Source organism: Lemur catta, chromosome 13 (genome assembly GCF_020740605.2).
Source record: "Lemur catta isolate mLemCat1 chromosome 13, mLemCat1.pri, whole genome shotgun sequence".
NCBI classification, from domain to species: domain Eukaryota; kingdom Metazoa; phylum Chordata; class Mammalia; order Primates; family Lemuridae; genus Lemur; species Lemur catta.
In genome coordinates, this window is record NC_059140.1 from 26,621,584 (window position 1) to 26,645,966 (window position 24,383).

Below are 24,383 nucleotides of genomic sequence, written 5' to 3' on the forward strand. Positions count from 1 at the left end.
ACTGTACAGTGTGTGGCATTAATGTATTGTGACCAATTTCAGAAGGAATACCATTACGTTTACCCTCTACCTTAAAAAATTGCATATGTAGAAATTAAAACTACTAAAATGTTTCTCTTCCACTTATAACTCTGTAACTCCTTTATTTCACTTTTCTCCTAAAAGGAAGTTATGTGCTTATTAACATTGGAGATAAAACACCAGATACAACTCTCAATCATTTTCACGTGAATCCGTCATGATTCAAACAAACATTTGTTCTATAAGTTAATTAACTTGATGATTGCAAAATCCTAGCACTTTTGCTCAAGTTACTCAAATACTTAAATCCAGCTGTGTAAAGTAGCAGTTTATACACTGATAATTAAAACAAACACCTTTAAAAGGTTTTAATCTCAGAGAGGTCTGTCAAAATTACTAAATAACCATGGAATCAAAACAAATCACTTCTGAACTTTTAGTCACATAGTTTACAAACATGTTATTAGAAGGAATGCTTGTTATGCACACAGAGACAGTTTTATTACTTTAGCTCCAAAAATATAGTAATCCATAAACCTAGCCATCAATATAATGTCTGCTACTTATAGTGTTTTTCACCAAAAATAATTTTTCATTAATCCTGATAAAAGCAAAGAGTTTTTACAACAATCTATTCTCATTAGATCTTAAGTTTGGTTACTCCAGAGAAGGCATGTTTATGGAAAATAAAGAATCAACATAATTAAATTACAAAATAGAATAGTATTTTTATAAGGTAGTTGGACCTCATTATCTGCATGCCTCTATAGTCACTCAGAGCCTGCAACTTCTATGATTATTTCATCAGTGAAATATCCATGTGGGTTGATGGTTAGCAAAATACAAAAAAAATATAGACAAGAAAAAACTCATACTTCAAAAGATGCCTTTAAGTAGAGTCTATCAAATATTGAGAACTCTGTTTTGCTCACAAAGTTTACTTTTTCAAAGAAGTCAGTCAGTGTGCTTCTGGACTTAGGAATTTATTATTTAATAAATACATTGTCAAATGTGCAAAATATAGAAATGTTTATATAAAGAAACTGTAAATAATTAATAAATAATTTTCATTTATATTGTGAGTAAGATATTTGTTTCCATGATAATATGTACTACTTTTTTAGAAAAACAAGGATTTAGAACACTTTAAAAGTGAAAGACAGGGGCATTGGGAAAACATTCTCAGTTCTTTAGACCTCTTGCCTTTTCTTACAAGCAACAATTTTTGTTGTGATTCTACCGCTTGCTCAAAAGTACTGTGAAAATATTGTTTATAATTTGAAATCATTCGAATCTGTCCAGGAAATAGAATTTTACTGCAGCAGTTTGCTTAAAATATTTTTGGCATCAATTTTGAGTCAAACAAACCCAACACTAAGAAATTCACAAAATTGACTTTGGTACAGCTTTTCTCTATGTTACATGTCCAAATGTATATATAAACACAGAGAGACACGTGGGGTGTGTGTGTGTGTGTGTGTGTGTGTGTACATCTGTGTGCATATAGTCACCTTGTAAACTGCCTCAAGTAATTAAAAAAAGAATAGTTTAGCTATTCATTAGCTGAAATATCAAGCATCATATGGAACAATGGTTGTATACAAAGAGATAATTACCTGTAATAATAAATAAAACTAAGAAATATGATGGGCATGTATATACTTCAGAAAAAAGGATGACAGTGTGTCAGAGACAGAAGGGGTACAAGACCCCTCTCTCTATACACACAACGGGCATGTGTTGACACAATTGGGCCAATACTTTGAGATCCTTATTTCCATTTCATAAGTTAGACTACATGACCTGAAGCAAGCCAAACCCCAGGATCAGCTTCACTGACCATTTCCAATGTGGAATTCTGTGGCGATTCACCACTTTGTCCCCTCAGCTGCTTATGAGCTGATGGAATTTCTCCATTATCTGGGCATGAGGAAGTGAAGGGAAGAAAACTGATAGGGAAATTTTGGGGCAGTTCTTTTCCCCCTTTTGAAAGTTGCTGTCTTTTTCTGTGTACACAGAAGTGTTTTTGTTTTGGTGGGGAGGAAATTGTGGTAGAGGAGGAGAGAAAAAAAGAATAATTTTTAAAGACTTATCTCTGTTTTTTGTTCTTGAAACCTAGTAGTAGTCTTGGGAAAAAAATGCCAAACATTAAATTGTTAAAAATCTTAATTAGAATTTATTTAAAAATCAACTATGACACAAAGGGCAGCTAATAAGTAATGAAGTGCAAAAGCCATATTCTGACCACAAGGGGACTTACAGTAAAAAAGGAACAAACAAAAAGAAGGAGGTAAAATATGATAAAGAGGAAAGGCTAGAGATGACTACCTAAATACCTTTGCCACTGAAAGTTTCATTTCAGAAAAAATATTTCTGATGTATGATGACAGGGAATAGATCTGAGTAAGCATGATGACTTTCAACTCTACTCACAAATGTAATGAAATCCTGAGGGATCATAAACTGGCAGCTGCTTTGTGAAAATTAAATGCTAATGTTCACAATTATAATTTTTATACCCATAGCCATAAAATATATAAAGGTATTAGGTTCTTTTCTAATGCAATAGATGTGTGATTTATGTGTATTACAGCAGATTAAATCTTTTGAGGCAAGAGGGGAAAATACATTTTAGGTATGTATTTGGCCATTTGAAATATGCCTGCAAAGTTTCATCTCAAAAGTACTTAAGTAGATAAACACCTATTTGGAGATAAGAATACAAAGAATATTTTACCTGAATCAAGAACCTTAATAAATACCACCATAAAAACAGTCATGTCACTACTCACGCTGCTGAAGTTTTAAACAACATAAGGCAAGAATAGAAACAGTTTGATATGTTAAGAGAGTTTATTTTTTACCATGTTGGTATTTTAACACCTTAACTGTCATGTAAGTTGTATTTAACTCACGTCAGTTTTGAGGCCAGGGCCTCGTGAAGCATATGTAACTCACACGTCTCTACCTTGGGAGCCATATGAACTACTTTTCAAGTTGCATATAACTCACACACCGAAAACAATAAAAAATAACAAATTTTTCATTAAATTAGAAAGGATAGTTTTATTTCTGAAATTTTATTCTATCTTTGTAATAAGACACCATGGCCTGAAGGAAATTTTTTTTTCTAGTGTGGCAGTCAATGTATTAAAAAGCTTTCTCTACCTGAAAAAAAGGGGGAGAAAGCATATTATAAGTTAATTTTTACTATAGAATCTTTATTTGGGAAATGGGTTGAGAGATGAAGGGAGAGAGATTGGACTAGGCAAAGACTGGAACAGCACCATGAATAACTGTATTCTGATTGGCAGTAAATGATGGCTGGACAGAGGACCAGAAATCATTAAGGTTTATTTCTGGATCCAAATAGAACTGCAGCACCAATACAGATGTTTAAAAACTGAAAACATGCAAAACAGAAAGAAGGTCACCTACAAGAGTTCTAGGGGCTAATATGAGTAAAAATGGATGGCCCACAGGACCATGCAACCAAATCAAAGAAGGTAAGAAAGCATATCCCTTTCTCTGAAACTAAATATTAATTTATTAATTTATTAGGCACCATAATTTGATGCTTATGAACATAGGCCTTGGAGTTAGACATATAGAGCCTTAAATTCTGGCCCTACCATTGTAAGATATATAATTTGGGGGTAAATTATTTCACTATCTTAAGCCATATTTTTCATCTGTGAAATGGGTACAATAACGTCACCTTACAGGATATCTATGGGAAGTAAACCAATTTAATTTTAAAAACATTCACAAAGTACCTGGCAATTATTGTCAATAAGTAATTCAACTCTACTTATTGAGCAAATTTTCTCTCTACACACACACACATATACACACACACATGTGTCTAGGGAATAATTTTCAAAGGCTTCATGTAAAATGAAGCTATTATCCAAGACTGGCTAAAATTGTTTGAGGATACAAGCTAAATAGAGCAATTTTTGAAGTAGTAATAAATCAGGTCTATGGCCATTTACCAATACATTTGCAATGATAAACACATATGAATAAAATACATTTGTAATTATTTCTATGTGTGTGTGTTTTCCCAACAAAGAACTATTGTTAAGGACAAAGAGATCTATGGTTCAGTCAAGATTTCATAGACCCACCAAGAATGAAATCTCAATCTTGGCTAAATAACCCCCAAATCATATTCTCATTTGCTGAGAATAGCAAACACTGCAACTTTCTAGTATAAAATGTTCAAGTTTATCTACCGAACCATATCATTTGCTAAGTATTTCACATACATCTAGTGAACACAAATTCACCCATAATTTTTTTTTTGCTTTTAACAATTTTGTGTGTATACCATTAATTTTCCTTGGCAGATGAAGAAAGTTATATATCTGAAGTTATATATAGTTTTACCTTGAAAAATATTTTTAGAATCCTTTTGCTTATCTCCTGTTTGGTTTGTGTCTTCTGATTATTCATGATGTAATTTGATTTGAGACAACATCAAAAAATGGGCCCATATCCAAACAAGAAGTCTCAAGCAAATTAAGGAAATTGAAAAAGGAACATAGACATATAATTTTTCCCCCTAAATGTTCAGGCATATTGAAAATTCTTGGAAAATTTAACACTGTTATCACTTTGTTTACTCAAAAACACTTCTAAGACACTGTTGGTTTCTGGGTACCATAGTAGGCACTAGGGGACTTTAAGGTAAATGAAACACAAGTCATATATTTTATTCATCATAATATTAACAGTATATAAAAGTATAGAATACAGTGTCTTATTAAAGTATATTGCTATACTCTGCAAAAAGAGGAACCAAATAAAAAGTAATTGAAACAAACAGAACATTCCCTTCTTAATTTATTTGATAGTACAACAAATATATACTACTTGTTTTCATACACTTATTTTTGGACCTCACTTACCCTTATTTACATCAAAGGTGTTATTTTACAACATTCTATGAAAACAAACTAATAATTAAATTATTATTTTGCACACACTGGAATTCATTAGTTTTTAAACCTATTGTTTTATATTTGGGGCTTTCTGATTTTGGAATTTCTAGCAGTTCTATTTTTTTAAGTGGTAGATATTAAAAGATACAAATTAACCATTATTTTATCTTTTAGAAAAACTACTACAGGCCCTAATATTCTATCGTTTAATTGTTGATTTCAAAAATTTATTCAAACATTTTAACATATGCTTTCATTTATTAAACACAATTATTAGGATCTATTATGAGCCTGGTTCTGTAATTTCACAGGCATGAAAAGATGAATAAGATACAATTTTGTCTTTCAGGTACTTACAAGCAAAGGAAGCAAACACTTGTTTAGATGTCACCCTTTTAAACTATACCCAATCTATTCATGTTATTTTACTTTGAGTAGTTTAATCGCAGGAACTAAAATCAGCTTCACAGAATCTCCCCCACCACTGCTACACAATCAAAAGATTTCTGAAATAAATCCATGTTCTTTATTATAGCAAAAGTTTCTATACTTAAAAAAAAATCCTGAACACTTCGACTTAAATCTAAGAAACTATCATTCGAATGGTGGACCTGGCTTAAAGAGAGAAAGAAGGAAATATAAAATTCCTGAGTTGACTGGCATAGATTACCTTTTCTCTTTTTTAATATATTACTATGGGTTTATACAAGTTATACTATAAATATTAAAACCTAAATATATAAATGGATAAAGCACAATATCCGGCTATTAACAAAAGTAGAATTATAACTGATTATATCTTTATAAATATAGCATATATTTAAATTAGGATTTTTTTATTGTGGTAAGAACACTTAATATGATCTAACCTCTTAACAAAATGTTACCAGTCTTGCTAGAGGTGTGTCAGTTTGTGGAGTCGTGCAGTACTTGTCATTCTGTGACTGGTTTATTTCACTTAGTGTAATGTCCTCAACCCTCATCCATATTGTCATATATTGCAGAATTTCCTTCTTTTTCTTCTTTTTTAAAAGCTAAATAGTATTTCATTAGATGTATATACCACATTTTCTTTATCTATTAATCTGTTGATGATCATTTAGTTTGTTTCAACATCTTGGCTACTATGAACATTGATGCAATGAACAAAGGAGTGCTAATATCTCTGACATCCTAATTCCAATCCTTTGGATAAATCCTCAGCTGTGAGACTGCTCTATCACATGGGATTGCTGGATCATATGGTAATTTCAAACAGTTGGGAAAGGATGGTCTCTTCCACAAATGGTGTCAGAAACTGGATATCCACATGAGAAAGAATGAAACTGGACCCTTGTCTTACACCAAACACAAAAATCAATTCAAAAATGGATTAAAAACTTAAATGTAAGACCGATAACTGTAAAACTCATAGGAGAATACAGGGAAAAACCTTCATGACGTAGGTCTTGGCAGTGATTTCATGAATATAACACTAAAAGCACAGGCAATACAAACAAAAATAAAGTGGGAGTATATCAAACTAAAAATCTGCTGCACAAAAAAGAAAACAATCAACAGAGTAAAAAGGCAACCTACAGAATGAAAGAATATATTTGCAAACTATATATATTAAATATGTTAAGAAGTTAATTTCTGAATTATATAAGTAACTCTTATAGCTCAATAGTTAAAAATCTAAAAAAAACTAATTAAAAGTGGGCTAAGAATTTGAACAGATATTTCTCCAAATATAATATGCAAATGGTAACAGGTATATAAATAAAATGAAATTACATACACATACTAATTATCAGCAAAATGCAAATTAAAACCACAATCAGATATCACCTCCCATCTGTCAGAATGGCTATGATACAAAAAGAAAAAAAAGAAAAGGCAACAAGTGTTGGTGAGGATGTGGAGAATTTGAAACCTTTGCACATTGTTGGTGGGAATGAAAAAAGGTGCAGCAGCTATAGATTAATTTTTCTCTTGACAAAGAACTTTAAATTTCCTTGTGGTAGGCAGAATAAATGGTTCCAAAAGATGTCTCTTTCCTAATCCTCAGAACTTGCGAATGTGTTAGTTTCTGTGGCATAGGTGGATTAAGGTGGCAGATGGAATTAAGGTTGCTAACTAGCTGATTTTAAAATAGAGAGATTAAATTGGATTATATAGGCAGATCCAACAAAATCACTGGGTTCCTTAAAAGTGAAAGAGAAAGGCAGAACAGAGTCAGAAAAAGAAATATGACTACAAAAGAAGGCACAGAGCCTCCCCTGGAGCCTCCAGAAATAAACGTAGCCCTGCAGACATCTAAAGCTCAGTGATACTCATGTCAAACTTCTGATCTACAGAACTATAACATAATAACATGTTATTTTAAGCTACCACATTCATGGCAATTTGTTATAGCATTAAATAGAAAACTAATGCACTGCTCAAATTGGGAAAATTTGCCACTATAAATGAAATACAATGAATGGCAAAAGAAAAAGAAAAAACATAGGTCTATTCTTTCATTTTTGTTTAGAGTCCAAGGAATGTCCTCCCAAATACCATTTCTTTTATCTCTATGAATTTATTGTGGTTAATTTCTTTTGATTATTCTTGATTCCAAGTAAGCCTAAGATATTTTATTGTACAGGGACATGCTTCAAAGTAATGTAATTAGCTCTCCATTTTAACATTGTAAAGTCTCTAATGGGCATTTGAGATCAACCTGATCATAGCTTAATCATCACTTAGCCATAAAAAAAATACAATACAATGGAGTTTCATATACTCTACATGAATTTGTTCTCTTAGTGTTCGGTTCATATTTTGAAGTTATATAAGGTTTAGCAAAAAGGAAAAAGAGTTAAAGTTTTTTTTTCCTTTTAGGTTGTACAGGGACACACTTGCAAATACACCTACCTATTCAGTATTCATGAAGCTGTTAAAATCACATATATAAGCTGTGCTTTCCATGTTAAAGACCAATATTTCTGAAATATTTCTTTATAGAGAGATAATAGTAAAACATTTAAAATATTATGTATATTTATTTAGTATATGTTATAACTTATAGGAAATATTAATGAGAGAGTATAAGGCAATAATAACAACACAACTCCTAAAAGGTACTGGATCCTCTCTATCGGCATGTATGTGTATGTTATTAAAATTAATGTGTATCCAATATAATAGGTTTCTTAATTTTGTATTTCAATAGAAAAAATTAAACATATACCAATAGTTAATATATAAACAATATGTCACTATTAAGTACCAAAGAATCTAATAATATAGAGAAAAATACTATGGAAACCATTGCTAAGTCTTCAACCAAATTAATTATTTTAAGCTTTGTTCAGCATCAAAGGTTGCTCCACATCCTTAAGTTTTTGTACTAGGTTTTAAACTAGGTTCTATTTTCATAAAAATGATTTTTCTACAGAAAGATATTTTTATATTCACTGACATATACTCTTGAAAATATTTCAGTGATTATTTATGATTATAACTAATAATTAAAACACATATAGCAAAAAGTACATATAAAAGATGCTGAAGAATTTGAAAATCTTGATTTCTATTTATGTATTTTTAATGAAATCTTTTAAATTCTTCAGGACTTGAGCTTTTTTCTTAAGCTGCACTGAAATGTATAATGACATAAACTGCCTCCTCCTCAGAGCCTGAGGGTGATTAGAAGCATAAAATGTTTGAATTTGATTATCCTGCTTTGTATTTCTTTTTTTATATATGATTTAAGCACAAATGTAGAGAGTATGTTGAATTAAAATAGGCACTTTAAGTTTTGGTTGTCTCCTAGGGAGTGGAATAACATTAAACTTCATATTTCTTTCTCCCTCATGTAGTCTAACTTCCTAAAACTCTGTTTACATCTACACAAAGTCATTAAATTGGCTACACTTCCAATAAAGGGCTGATAACTAGAATCTATATAGAACTCAGTAAAAACAACAAGAAAAAATCAAACAACCCTATCAAAAAGTGGGCAAAGGACATGAACACAAACTTTTCAAAAGAAGATAGATGAACGGCCAACAAGCATATGAAAAAATACTCAACATCTCTAATCATTAGAGAAATGCAAATCAAAACCACAATGAGATACCACTTATCCCCAGTGAGAATGGCCTTTATCAAAAAGTCCCAAAACAATAAATGCTGGCATGGATGCGGAGATATAGGAACACTCATACACTGCTGGTGGTACTGCAAACTAGTATAACCTCTGTGGAAAGTGATATGGAGATACCTCAAAGAGCTACAATTAGAACTACCATTGGATCCAGCAATTCCACTACTGGGCAACTACCCAAAGGGAAAAAAGACATTCTATAAAAAAGACATCTGCACTCAAATGTTTATAGCAGCACAATTCACAATTGGAAAGATGTGGAATCAACCCAAGTGTCCATCAATACATGAGTGGATTAATAAAATGTGGTATATGTATACCATGGAGTTCTACTCAGCCACAAAATAGTGGTGATCTAGCACCTCTTGTATTATTCTGGATAGAGCTGGAGTGCATTCTACTAAGTGAAGTATCACAAGAATGGACAAACAAGCACCACATGTACTCACCATCAAATTGGTATTAACTGACTTAACTGACCAACACTCAAGTGCACATACAGTAGTAACACTCATCGAGTGTTGGGCAGGTGGGAGGGTGGAGGAGGGGATGGGTAAATTCACACCTAATGGTTGCACTGCACACTGTCTGGGGGATGAAGCTCTGACTCAGGTGGGGCAAAGGCAATATATGTAACCTTAACATTTGTACCCTTGTAATATGCTGAAATAAAAAAATTAATTAATTAAACTTTTAAGTGAAGCTTTCTTTTAAAAATACTCATAAAATTATTGATTTTTTACTTCCTTATGATCTGAACATATTATGGAATCCAAGGCAAATACTAATTGAATGCTAAAACCTTAAAAAGGCTTATTTATTGTAAAAATAAATGCCAGCAAATAGCTTCATTCTCAAAGACCTCTTGCACTGGCATTTGCATTTCACCAACACTGGATTTGGTCATTCTGAGCGCTTGCCCCAGAGACCAGTTCTGCAGTTAAAAGACCTAGGCTAACCCCCAAAAGCCAAGGCGTTTTGTGAAAGAGTGTGTGTGTGTGTGTGTGTGTGCATGTGTGTGTGTTTGTGTGTGTGCACTTGCACGCATCCCCAGACACACATGTGTCTTGTGATTTTTAAGAGTCAATGCACACTGATTTTATGCGATCTACTGAACCATATTGTTTACATGAATTATCTTTTCAATATAGAGACTTAAAGTTTCATGACATTACTTTGATTTTTAAAAATATGAGTTGGCAGACTTCAGCTCTCAGAAAGACAGGTATTGTCTATAAGCCAAACATAAGGTGAACTTCAAAGCTGAAGAAATGGTAGGGTGGCTAAGGATGTTGTGATATGGTGAATGATCTGGCAGTGAGTTATTTGGCTATTCTTTTTGCATCACATATCCCAGATTAAGTGCTTGAAAAGCCAGAAACCCAGAAAAGCCCAAGTATAGACCAAACAAAATAATAATAATAATAATAGCCAGTTCTCTCTATTGAGAACCAGCCAGGAAAGGTTCAGCCTGCCAAGACAGAAAATGTTTAGAAAATAATACCCCACCAGAAAAGGTCAATGGAGGTCCTGGATCTCCATCCTCACCAGGTTGCAATAATGTGTTTCAACAATCAACTCTAGTGTCTGCCTGGTGACAAAGAATGATGACTGGAAAGCCAGATTTTCATCTCTGCCAGAATGTAATAAACTCCTAGAGCAGCACCACCATCCCGCGACCACCCCCACCCCACAATGTAAAAGGACACCATGTAAGTTGCTGTGGAGACACCCACCACCACACAGCAGCAACAGGCCATCATTCTCCTCCCTGCTGGATTCTTGTCAGAGGAAGCCTATTAGAGATAGGACTTTCCCCACTGCCCAGAAGTAATGAGGCCACCCTACTCCATAATCTCAGTAGATGTCATGGCAAAAATACCAATGAGGCATTCCTGCTCCTCCCAAACACGGTGAGGTGATACTCATGAGGCCTAGTAAAATCCAGAACTCCCATGCTTTCCAGAAGGAAAAGTCCCTCTCACCTCAGGAGTCAATGAAGTTTGAAAGGGGAACCTGGACTTCCACCACCTTGCCTTAAGGAGGCAGCATCATACTTCCCCTGACCAAGTAGTTTCAAAAGGGACCTGCTAAAATCTAAATAAGATAATACATATTAACACCCAAAATGTCCAGGTTTCAATTTGCAATCATTTGTACTATCAAGAACCAGAAACATCTCAGTGAGAAAAAATAATCAACAAAGGCCAACACAATGATGACAAAAATATTAGAATTATCTGATAAGGATTTTAAAGCAGCCATACTTAAATGAGCATGCTAATTAGCAAATGTAAAGATGCTTGAAGAGATGAAAAAAAAAATAGAAAGTCTAGGCAAAAAAAAGAATATATTATATAAGAAAAAGCCAAAAGGGAATTTTAGAGATGAAAAATACAACTAAAATAAAAAGCTCAGTTGATACATTCAGTAGCGGAAAAAAAAGAACAGAGGAAAGAATCAGGACATTAAGAAGAACAATAAAAATTACACACTGCAAACAGCAAAGAGAAAATAGAGTAGAAAAAATAAAAGCCATGTACACAAAAGAATGCAGCCTCAGGGACCTATGGGACTAAAACAAAAGATAAAACATTCTTATCACAGAAAAAAGAGAGGAGAAAGATCAGGGCTAAAAAATATTCAAAAAATTATAACTGAAAATGTACCAAATTGGGCAACATGCAGACTCAAGAAGCTGAGTGAATTGCAAAAACAATAAACCCAAAAACATCCATGCTAAGAAACTTTATAGTTAAACTTCTGAAAACTAAAGACAAAGAAAAAAGACCTTGAAAGCAGCAAGAATGTAAGGCATCTGCCCAACAGGAAGAAAAAAAAAATCTTTGAATGATAGTGTGCATCTTATCAGGAACCATGAAGGCTATAAAGAAATACCTAACATTTTTTATGTGTGTACAAGAGAGAAAAAATAAAACAAAACTATTATGTGAAAATTCTATATAACCAGTACAAACATTCTTTGAGATTATAGGGGAAACCAAGATATTTTCAGATGAAGGAAAACTAAGAGAATTTATCAAGAGTTTAATCTATACTAAAATAAAAGTTCTCTAAACAAAATATAAATGATGGAAGAAGGAATCTGGGAACACCAAGAAGGGAAACAACAGAAGGAGTAAAAATATGGGTAAATACAATAGATATTCCTTCTCCTCTCAAATTTTCTTGATTGATGAGTTTTCTTATCAAAATTATGTCTCATGGTTGAAATAAAATGATAATACTTTAAGAGTTGGATCTCAATGTAAAAAATGGAAATACTTAAGATAATTATATTATAAAGAAGGGAGGGTAAATAGATATGAAGGGAGGCAGGATTTCCACAAATTCAGTTGAAGTGGTGAAATAGCAGCAGCAATACACTGTGATAACTTCTGTATGTGTAATGTTTTACCTCTAGTAACTACGGACAAAGCTATACAAAGAGATATGCATTCAAAAACACTATAGATAAGTCAAAATGAATTCTAAAAATGTTCAAGTAACTCCCAGGAAGGTAGGAAAAAGAAAACAGAGAAAAAATAATCAGAAAATAGAACTAGGAGAAAACAAAAGATGGTGGTCTTAATATAGCAATAATTATGTTAAATATAAATGTTCTAAATGCACTAATTATAAAACAGAGACTGACAGGAAAAATAATGAGTCAAGTATAGGTTATCAAAAACAAAGATATCTCAATTATAACACTGTAAGTAGTTTGAAAGTAAAAAGATGGAAAAACATACACCATGCCAACATTAATCAGAAGAAATCACTAGTGGCTATATTTATATCAGGTCAAATATATATCAGAGCAAAACAATTTAAAAGGGATAGAGAGGGATATTACATAATAATAAATGTTCAATCCACCAAAAAGATAGCAATCCTAACTGTATGCAACAAATAAAGAGGTAAAAATATGTGCAACAAAAACTGATAGAACTTAAAGAAAAAATAGACAAATCTACAATTAGAGACTTCAACAACCCTCTCTCAATAATTAATGAACAATCAGACAGAAAATCAGTAAGAATATTGAAGTACTTAACACTATCAGGCAACAGAAATCAATTGACATTTACAGAACACCACCTAACAAAAGCAGGGTAAACTGTCCTTTCAAGTGCTCATGGTACATATTCCAAGATATAGCACATCCTTTGGTATAAAAAAAACCCTCAAAAATTAAAAAAAAAATGAATTCATGTACGTTGTCCTCTCTAGCTACAACAGAATCAAACTGAAAATCAATAGCAGAAATATAACAGAAGAATCTCCAAAAACTTGAAAACTAACCAACATACTTCTAAATAAACATGTATTAAAAAGAAAGTTTCAAGAGAAATTTAAAAACATTGAGTTGAATGAAAATAAAAATATATCAAAATTTGTAGGGTGCAGCCAAAGCAGTACTGAGAGGTAAATTTTTTTGCACGAAATTCTTACATTAAAAGAAGAAGAAAAGTATGAAATTGGTAATCTAAGATCTCATCTCAGGAACCTAGCAAAAGAAGAGCAAAATTGACCCAAGACAAGCAGAAGGAGGAACATTATAGGAGTAGAAATCAAAAACAAAAACAACTGAAGAAAATAAATGAAAAGAACAGCTGCTTTCTGTGAAAAGTCCAATCAATATGTCACACCTTTAGGAAGACTGATTTTCAAAAAAGAGATACATATATTACCATTATCAAAAATGGAACAGAGGGTAACAGTAGATCCTGCAGATGTCAAAGAGTAATAAATAGACACCATAAAATATGAAAACCTCTACATGCATAAATTTGACAACTCAGATGAAATGAACAAAATATTTTTTAGAAAACTAAAGCCAAACAAAAATCTCAATATATTTCATAATTTTTATATCAATAAATTAAATCTGTTATGTTTGCTTGCTTATATTCTTGTTTTTTTTTAATGTCTTGAATTGGTTGCATAATTACCTTGATTCTACTATTTAATCTGGGGAAACAAAACAAGGTGATCTCTTAAAGTACCTGAGGCTTATCTAAAAGATTTTCTTTTGAGAAATGAGGAATATAACCAAAATTAATCCTTAATTTTGAATATCAGGTGCTGTTATAGTCGCATGAAAGGTATTATCTCATTTAATTCATAATAACTTCTTATTATACATATACTACTGCTAATATATATTAAATGCTTACCATGTGTCACATGTAGGGTTCATCTCTTTATGACGCCATTTTATCATAATAGCCATCTTTTAAATTTTACAGATGAGGAATTGGAAGCTAGGAAAGTTTCAGGATCCTAGGGCTAATATGTAGTGGAACCAGTATTCAGAGAGTGTTTGGCTGATATGTGTATTTTACAGGCACATTCATAAAAATATTGTATTTATTTGCCTTGTGAGGTCAACATTATTGCCACCTACAGATAGGACAGTTGAGGCTTATAAAGGTTAAGTAACTTATAAAAGGTAATTCAACTAAAATTTATAGTTAAAAGTTGAATCATAGATTGTCCACCCTAAATTCTTGCATATAACAATTATGGGCCTTTAGACCAAAGCAAACCTCAATATTACCATCACGTAGCTATGAGCCTTTGTCCAAGATGCCTCATTTAAAAAACCTTCCAGGTTTTTATCTGCAGAATGAAAATAATGATTCCTGTTTCATAGGAGTATTGTGTGAATAATATGTAAAACTTACAGTATTATGTCTGAAATATAGGATGTGCTGAATAAATGGTAGATATTTCCTTATAAATTTTGCAATATGGAAAATAGAATTTTCTTTTTCCTCTGCTACTTTGTCCACTAAAAGCCTGTACTCTTAAGTTCCATAACATGGATTTGACATTGAAGAGGCAGCTGTCCAGCCAGTAACCATTTTTTCAGCCCTACTTTTATTAATATCTAAATGTGACCATGTACTAATTATCACCAGTGCAGAGGTAAATGCAGTGATGTGTATCAGAACACAGATTTTAGAATTAATTATGCTTTTTCCACTCCTTTCTTGGCACTGTGGAATTACTACATGAAGGAAAGCTGCCCATGAACCAGAAGCAGTTAGAGTGGTCTGTTATATGAGCAATAAATAAACTATTTTGTGTAAGCTTTTGAAAACAAATAAATAAAAATTATGTTCAGTGGTATGGATGATGTCCCTAAACAATGATTTTTTTCATTCATATATTTATTTGATTGTCATCAGTTGCAATAATACTTGTATATGTGTGTTGAATCTTAGTTTCTAAGAGATGTGAGGGATAGATGGAGATGGACATAATTAAATAAGCATTTGAAAGGACACCACGTGGAAAAGCTATTCAACTTACAGAATTAAAAATCTTACTCTGCACAAAATATAAGCTTTTGGTTTGAATGTGTGACTATAAAGAGATAACTTGACCCCTCCAAATCTCAAGTATCCAAACTATAATGTAAGAGAAATAGAATTACTACCTCTCAAAAACAAATAAAAACAGTAAATATCCATACATATCTATGCTATACTAATTTGATTTTTAATTTACTTATTTTTCTGTGTTTCTCCTTTTGTAGGAGAAGAGGGGTGGAAATATTGTGAAGGATGTTTCGTTCACAATAAATCTCTTTAGTATATCAAATGGTCTTCTAAAATGTATAAATAAAAAAGCCATTTTATAGAAATAGGGTCCTTTCCCTGGATAGGTAATAAAATTATATCACTGATTTCAATATTTTTTCAATCTAAGGCAGAGTATGTCAATGGAATCAGTCACTATTGATATTTTGGGCTCATTCTCTGTTGTTGGGACTTGTCTTGAGTATTGCAAGGTATTTAATGATATCCTTGGCCTCTACCACTAGATAGCAGTATCAACCCTTTTCCTAAGTGACAACCAATAATGTCTCTAGACCTTGAAAAATATTAAAAATATTCCTCTTTAGGCAAAATTTCCCCTAATTAGAGAGTCACTGGTTTAAGGAATTTACGGGACATGTCTCAGGGGCTCTGAGGTTGGAAGAATAAAGAACTTCCCAACTAACTGCCATCCAACAGTAGAAGTATAGACACAAACTTCATCACACAAGGGAAGCACCAAAACTTTTCCACTTTGAAGAATCAAGGCATTCCCATACTTAGGAATATTCAGTTTCTAACCACATTCTTTTTACCAATTCAGAATCATCTTTCAAATACACAGATGTGAGTGGATTATCTAATATAACAGTACAAGTATGTTATAGATCAACTCATACAGAAAAGAAATATTCAAGACATCACTAACAAATAAATTCAATAATGTATTTATTACTCTAGGATAAGTCATTTGTTTACAGTCAATATGAAAATGTTTGCATATTCATATGGTGATATATTGTAACACATTCTCTAGAAAACATGATGTGGTAATATCAGAGACTCTGGAATTGATTATGAATCTATTCAACAGCAAAAACCAAAAATAACACTTGTTTTGAAATCTCAATCAGTACAATCCCTTAGAGATATGGCAGTCAAATAATCTAAGTGATTAAAGTTTCATTATCAAATCTTTCCCTTAGGTTTTTCTAGTTTATAACAGAAACCCCATTTACAGTATAAGAAGGATGCTGTTTGGTGTTGGTGGTAACAGGGACACCGCTGACAGCACAGATAGGTTGAAGAACTATTAACATCAAAAGAAACACAACAAAAGCCCAGACATTTCAGCTATTAAAGTCAGAGCATCAGAATTACCAGAGAACATCAGCACATAAAACAAGGAAAACAGAATTTTCATCATGACTATCTTGCTTGTCCAATTAAGTTTTGACTTTTGTGTTTTCATCACCTGCTTATACAATCAGCACTACACCGCATGGTTATGTACAATGAGTACTCGCTAAGTGTCAGGTATTGTAAAAGGAGCTAAGCAGATAAAGGCAAGTTAGAAACTGCTCTGTCCTCATGGCACTTATGATCCAGTATCTATAAAAATGATTAAAATATGTAAATGAATTTGGTGCTTAAGTAACTTAATTATCCTAGAAGGCTCAATTATGCCAAGTAGCAACTTCTTGGATGAATCTTGGAAAATGAAATAAACATGATTATTGCAGAAGTATGATTTCACTATATCTATAATCTCTTAGTTAAATCAATTGTAAAAGAAGGCACTGTCTCTTTTGGGAAAGAATAAACACATATATCATGTTTTAATTATGATTTATGAAGCTTTTTATGACTATTTATCATATGATTCTGTAAACTCACATGAAAAATTACAATATAATAAAATTTTTCCATGTTAAATTAAAATCAGAGAAATATTTGAATACAAATTTAATAATTGTATAGCCCCAAACAAATCCATCAAGCTGGGTAACTTATTGGCAGGAAAAAGGAGGGTTTAATAATAGTGATTCCTAAGTCTTATTTCAAAGTCATTTTATAATAAAATATAAATTTATAATGAACAAATAAATAACATTTATGTAGAAACAGATATTGTAAGTATACACTTTCTATGATCAATTCATAGATCAGAATCCAATGTAGGATAAAACAATCATAACTTCTCAGGTTTTACTTTATATCTACTGCAATGAAGGAGACATACCTATTGCATGACCAAAGATTCAAATTTAACTTACTCAACTTTCTCAAACCATTAGTGACTGTATTATGTTCTTGCATTAGAATGACTTTTTTCTTGACTTCTTGTGATTTTCTGTGGTGTTCAAACATGCAATAAGAAAATCTTTAAGAAAATCAGGGTTATAAATAATTTAAATTGAAAGTGACAATAATGGGTCAAAAATATTTTTCTTTATGAAAGCATTTATTTGGTAAAAGTCTCATGCCTTCATAGTTTAAATTCCTATTTATTCACAATTAATTAGCAGAGAAGAGGGAAGAAGGGAATGAAAATATTAAATCTTCTAACAATCTCTGAAGATACACTGCCAAATGAGGATTGTTGAAGATAAAATTTATTACTGAAATGAATTTATAAGACAAATGAAAACATAACTTGATTAATAAAATATTTTTGACTAAACTTCTCAGGTCTAGAGTTATTGGAGCTGCTGTATAATATTAGATGCTCTCTTATTATTTTCTAGAAGTTCAGCATTGAATTAGTCAACTGTGACAGCATAAGTTCCACAGCGATTCCCATAAGACCTCCATCAAACCTTCCCACTCCAGTTGAGAATGGAAGATATAGGCAATTGGAAGAAAACTCTTTCCTGTAAAGCTGACTTTAAAAATTTATATCAATGTGAGCACTGCCCTGTGAATATTATAGCAATTAATTATGGTAGTACAGATTCTGAACTTGTCAGTGTCCATTCAATTTGTTAAATCGAATAGATTAATTAAAGATGGTAACATACTGATAAGCATTTTATTATTTTATTCATTGCAGACTCCAAGCTAGCACTTTATATATAAATGGATTTTTTTTAAATTTTTAATTGACTTTGAAAATGTTAACAGAAGGAATAGTCTGGAAAAACTGAGTTCAGTGGTTACTTTATAATTCCACTCTAATACCTCATAACAGGATGCCACATTATTATATCAACTTCTACTGCTCCCAGACTGGCAGAATCATCAGTGCCCAGAGGCATATTTGGACTAAGATGACTATTAATAAATCACTAGCTCCCAAGCCTTAAAAGTATAAATTGAAATTCAATATTTAGCAAAGTTCAGATCTCCTTGGGAAACATGATGGAGTAGTTATGTTCTATCATATTTTTCAGGAAGTGCTGTGACTTTTACTTTTCAGACCAAGAAAATTTAATATTTCACAGATGTGAAACATTGTATTTTGTTCTCGATTTTTTTACATGTTAATAGCTACAAAATGGTGATCACATACTAACATATTTATACTCATGGACCAATCCATTTATTAAATAGAGATTGGGAAGGAGAAGAGGAATGCAACAACCACTTACTGGATCCTATCACATCTTAGATACTACACAAAATTTTCCAAATACTCCATCTTCTAATGAAGGGAGATCTTTGCTTAGAATGTATTCATCATATATCTAGACATATATAGAGAGAGTTATATCTAATATTTATTAAAAGAGTCTTATTTTTAAATGTATTTTATATTGGCAAATATTCATATACATATACAAAAATGTTAAAGGGAAATATAATAAAGAGCTACCTACCTCTTTCCAGAAAATCAATAGTAACATTTTGGCATATTTGTTGGAGATATCATTTAAGAAATATCATATTATAGCTTGTATTAGTATGCTTGGGCTGCCATAACAGAATATCACAAACTGGGTGGATTATACAACAGAAATTTATTTTCTTATAATTCTGGAGGCTGAAAGTCGAAGATGAAAGTGCCATCAGGGTTGGTGTCTTCCTTTCTAGCTTATAGATGACCATGTTCTTGCTGTGTCGTTCCATGGCCTTTCTTCTATGGGAAGTGGGGTGGGGAAGGAAGAGAGAGAGAGAGGGAGAGCAAGAAAGAGAAAGAGTGCACACAAGCGTACATGCTCTGGTATCTCTTCATCTTATAAATAAGGACATTTTATAAGGCCTGTTGGATTATGCCCTCACCTAAAAAGTACTCTATGTTTACAATATTATGCAAGAGAATTTCACTTCTGGATATGAGTAAGTATCTGCACCTAGACTTATCCTCATGACATAAACAAGTGGAAAACTGAAAGCATCTATGAAATAATTGTTTTAAACTTGGAAAGCAGTTAGCACAGGACTGTGATCTGTGAGAAAATATAAACAAAAAGGTAAGCCTTTGATTGCCTTGGCACTATGCCTGGAGAAACCTTTAAAACAGTCATTCAGAAATTTGGTTTTCAAGGAAAATGTAATAGGTATAATGACTTGAAGAGACAAAGATAATTGTTTAGGGAGGAGGAGGTTGCTGGACTTTGCAGAGAGAAATCAGAAAGTAGAGAACTACAAGGAGAAATCTCCCCGCCCCCCCCCCCCCCAGAAATCTACATAGAGTTCCCTTAGACTTTGTCACTGAATACTAAACTGTGTATATGTAAGATAAAACCCACACACCTGGGCATAGGAGAGGGATAAACTGAACAATTTACCACCTTCTCACCTCCCAGAGAGGAGAAGTCTCACTAAACATCTAGTAGAGTCCTTAGACTGTCACCTTAGTTGAAGAACTCAACAGGCCTCAGGAGTAAAGGCTTTTCAGAACCCACACTAACAAAGGTTAAAAACAAGCCTTGAAAAAAAAAAAAATCAAGCCAATTCCCAAGTAATTTAACTGCTTACTCAAACAAAACCCATCCATCATTAAAAAAAACAAAACAAAACAAAAACAGCATTTAAAAACAATGACAAGCTTCAAATAAAAATTAACTGTACATGCCAAGAAGCAGAAAAATGTGAACTCTTAACAAAGAAAAATGCTATTCAGTAGAATCAGAACCAAAAATTACAGACATAATGCTATAAAATAAAATAGTTGTTATAAATTTGTTCAAATATTTAAAGGGAAACATGAAATAATTAGGCAATGGAATATACAAAAAAGTAACCAGAGGAAACTTCTACAGATTAAAGTAAAATATCTGAAATGAATAATTCACTAGATGGAATTAAAAGCATATAGGATACAGCAGAAGAAAAGATTAGTGAATTTGAAGGGATAGCAATAGAAATTATACAAATTGAAGAGAAAAAAAAGACAAAAAAATAAAGTGAACATAGCACAATGATTTGTGAAATGATATTCAATTTTCTAATACATGTGAAACTTCAGTTTTTAAAGGGAGAATCAGGAGCAGAAAAAATGTTTGAAGAAGTAAGGTCAAAAGATGAAAACTAAAAACTCATAGATTTGAGAAGTTCAGCAAACTCAACGCAGAGACCAGAATTACTACAGGCTTTTTTCTAAGAGACAATTTAATTAAGCCAGAATAAAATGGAACTACATTGTCAAACAGAATTCTACATCCAGCAAAAATTTATTCAAAAATTAAGTTTAAAATATAATTTTTTTTTAGTAAAACAAACACTAGGAGAATTCACTGCCAACAAACAAGCACTAAAAAAACTATTAAGAGAAGGTTCTTCATGAGGAAGGAAAATGACACCAGATGGAAACTCTAAACTTCACAAAGGAATGAAAAATGAAAAATGTTAAATCTGTAGGTAAATATGAAAGATTTTCTTCTTACTCACTATGTCCTTTAATATATCATTTAATGTTTAAAGCAAACTAATAGAAATAAGTCATAGAATTTATAACTTATGTAGAAGGAAATTGTATGACAAGAACCCAAAGGGCAAAGAGGAAATGGAAGTATTCAGTTATAAAATTCTTATATGTGAAATGGTATATTACATAAAGGTAGACTAGGATAAATTAAAAACATTTATTTCATCTACAGCGACCATATTTAAAAATTGTACAGGTAATAAACAAGTAGTGAAAATAAAAAGAAAATAAAAGAAAAGAAAAGAAAAAGAACAACCAAGAACAGATTAAAAAGTAAAAAGCAGGAGAACTATAATTTTATGTCTAGCTATACCAATAATTACATTAAAAACTAATGGTGTCAGAGCTCTAAAAAATGTAGGAATTGACAAATTGTATTTTTAAAAAAACAAACCATTTTCTGCCTAAAAGATACAAAATTTAAACATAAAGACAGATAAATCTAACATTAACATTAGTGGGATTAGTGAAACATAGTAACAAACTGACCATAGGAAGCTGGAGTGACTCTTCAGACAAGTGTATTTCAAGACACATACTATTACTGTTACGTAAAGAGAGACTCTTCATGACGATAAAAGGGTGAATTCATCAAAAAAAAAATCCTAAATATGTATCAACCTAATATCAGAACCTTAAAATGCATAAAACAAAAACTGATGAAATGAAAAAGGATATCAAAGCACAACTCTATTTCGTGGTTTCAACCTATATTTCTATTATTATGATTAGTTAAGAGGCAAGTGATGACATGGTACCAAATATACAGTGCAGTGGCAACGAATATTTTCCTTTAAAATATGTATATTGGGCTGGCTGTTAACTACTGTACAAATAAATATTAATAGAAATCTTATTATATCTTGATATACACAGTGTGTATACTGTAAAAACTGCTAGGATATTTTTCCCTGGAATATTGCGGACTGAGCTTTTGTGGTTTAAAATTGCATGCTAGCATCAATACAAATTTACTTTATCATATGAAATGTCAAAAGAAAGTACTTAATAAGACAAATTCAATTATTAATACTTGATTAAGCAATATGATTAAATTCATTTTATTAGAATACAATTCATGACATCCACAACTATGTATGCTACAATATTACAAAAATTTACTTGTAATAAAACAAAATTAATTAATAAATGAGTAGATTATGAAAAGTCAACCAACTTTATCATTCTCCAAATGTATATGCAATGAAACTTGCAAAATTAATCAAAGACTATATTTCCACTACCTGTGTTTGTGTGTGTATATCTCATTCTGTCTTCATTTTTATAATCTGAAATAATGAAGTCTACTAAGAAATGCAGGCATCTTTGATTGTAAGATCTTGGTAGATCAAGGAAGTTCTCTTTGCAAGTAACTTAGAGGAAAAATGTTTTCCCCTACATTTGATACGAGATCAAGAGTTTACTTGGATATGGATCTGCATTAGGGGAGAAAGCATAGCCTAGCATAAGACAAAAGTAGTAGTAATGTGCTTTTGTGCTAGACAAATGGAGTTTCAAAACTCTTCAAGCCAAATGGAAATCAATACTAGTTTACTTTTTAAAAACACACACTTTCTAGCCTTAGAGAGTGCTAATTGCTTACCACAGAGGTACAGCTTTTCCAGATAAACCAACTAAAGTTTGTTTAGGAAACAATTTCACATTTCACAGAAATGGTTTTAGGAAACAAAGACGGTCAAAATATATACTTCCACCATTTCTATATATTCATCTGCCATTTATTCACTTAAATTATTTTGATTTTTTTTTCAATTTTACTTTTGATAATTGCTTCAGACTATGCCATCATTTTGGGTGCAGAAAAGACAGAGAATACCTATATTATATTGTTTGCACATTTGTCATAAAAGCCACAGATGTGATAAAAAATGTTTATCAGATTGCTAGTTTCTTTGAAAATATACAAATGCTCAGCATTTGAAGGCAATTTTTCCCTCACTATCTACTAGTAATTAATTTAGTGGCATTTAAACATCTTTCTTTCCTAAGAGTGACATAAACTCAGGAAATATTCCAATATCATTAACCCACTCATTCATTCAACAAATATTTCTTAATCACTAATTATAGGCCAGGAACTGTTCTAGGTGGAGTAGATACAGCAGTGAACACCATAGGCAATGTTCCTGCTTTCTTGGAGTTTAAAGTCTAGTAAAGATATATATATATATGTATATATATAATCAAATAAATTACATACATATGTATATATACATGTATTATACATACACAAATAAATATGTAAATATGATTTACACTGCAGATAAAAATAAGGGATAAGAGAAGTATAAGGAACATCAAGAGAAGAAAGGATAATATTCCTCCTATGACCTCTGTTTAAGACTACACTGAAAATGTGATGCTGGTGTAAAGACTTGAAGAGGTCGAGGGCATAAGCATAGGAAATCTAGAAGCGAGAGGGTTCTAGACAGAGGGAAGGAGAAATAAAGGCAAAGACTCTAGGGTGTGAGAGTGAGTTTTTAGCTTCTAGTCATAACAAATTTAAACATGAATAAAAGGCAAAAGTACTGTAAAGCTGCCCCTATTTTGTGAAGTACTAGAAATTTCTGGGGCTCCCTCTTTACTCCTCTTGATGGAAGCATGATCCAGAGAGTGGAAATCTTAACCCACTGGAGGTTTGTTTTCCCATTTAGGATTTGCAAATCAAAGGGATGTGTGCTGTGTGTGAAACTTGGGACTCTATTCTTTCTAATATTAACTTTGTTTTAATCCATGACACTGATTGTATGAATAGAAACATGTATACCTTTGTAGATAAGTACTCACAAGGCTTTGAGAAAATACAGTCAAAACTGCTTGAATAGTAACAAAATCCTGAGAAGTATATGTTCTACAGGACAAACAGGTTCAGCTAAATTATCCTATCAGCTTGCTGTTCAAAATTCTAGTGATGTTCATGGTATATAACTCATGGAATTCCTAGTGAGGGGGTAGGGGGACCTTTTAATTTTTTAATCCACTCTGGCAGCAGCGAGAGATTATAAGAGGCTTGTTTTTAATCTTTTCACAGATCAGATTTAGTGATTTTAATTTTCTCTCATTCT

The 24,383-nt window shown here is 32.0% G+C and overlaps 1 protein-coding gene across 1 annotated transcript in view; it reads right to left on the minus strand.

The window, feature by feature from the left end:
* The window catches only part of GPC5 (glypican 5), a 1,297,628-nt gene that overhangs the window by 732,035 nt on the left and 541,210 nt on the right, over nucleotides 1–24,383 (minus strand). The window lies entirely within an intron of this gene.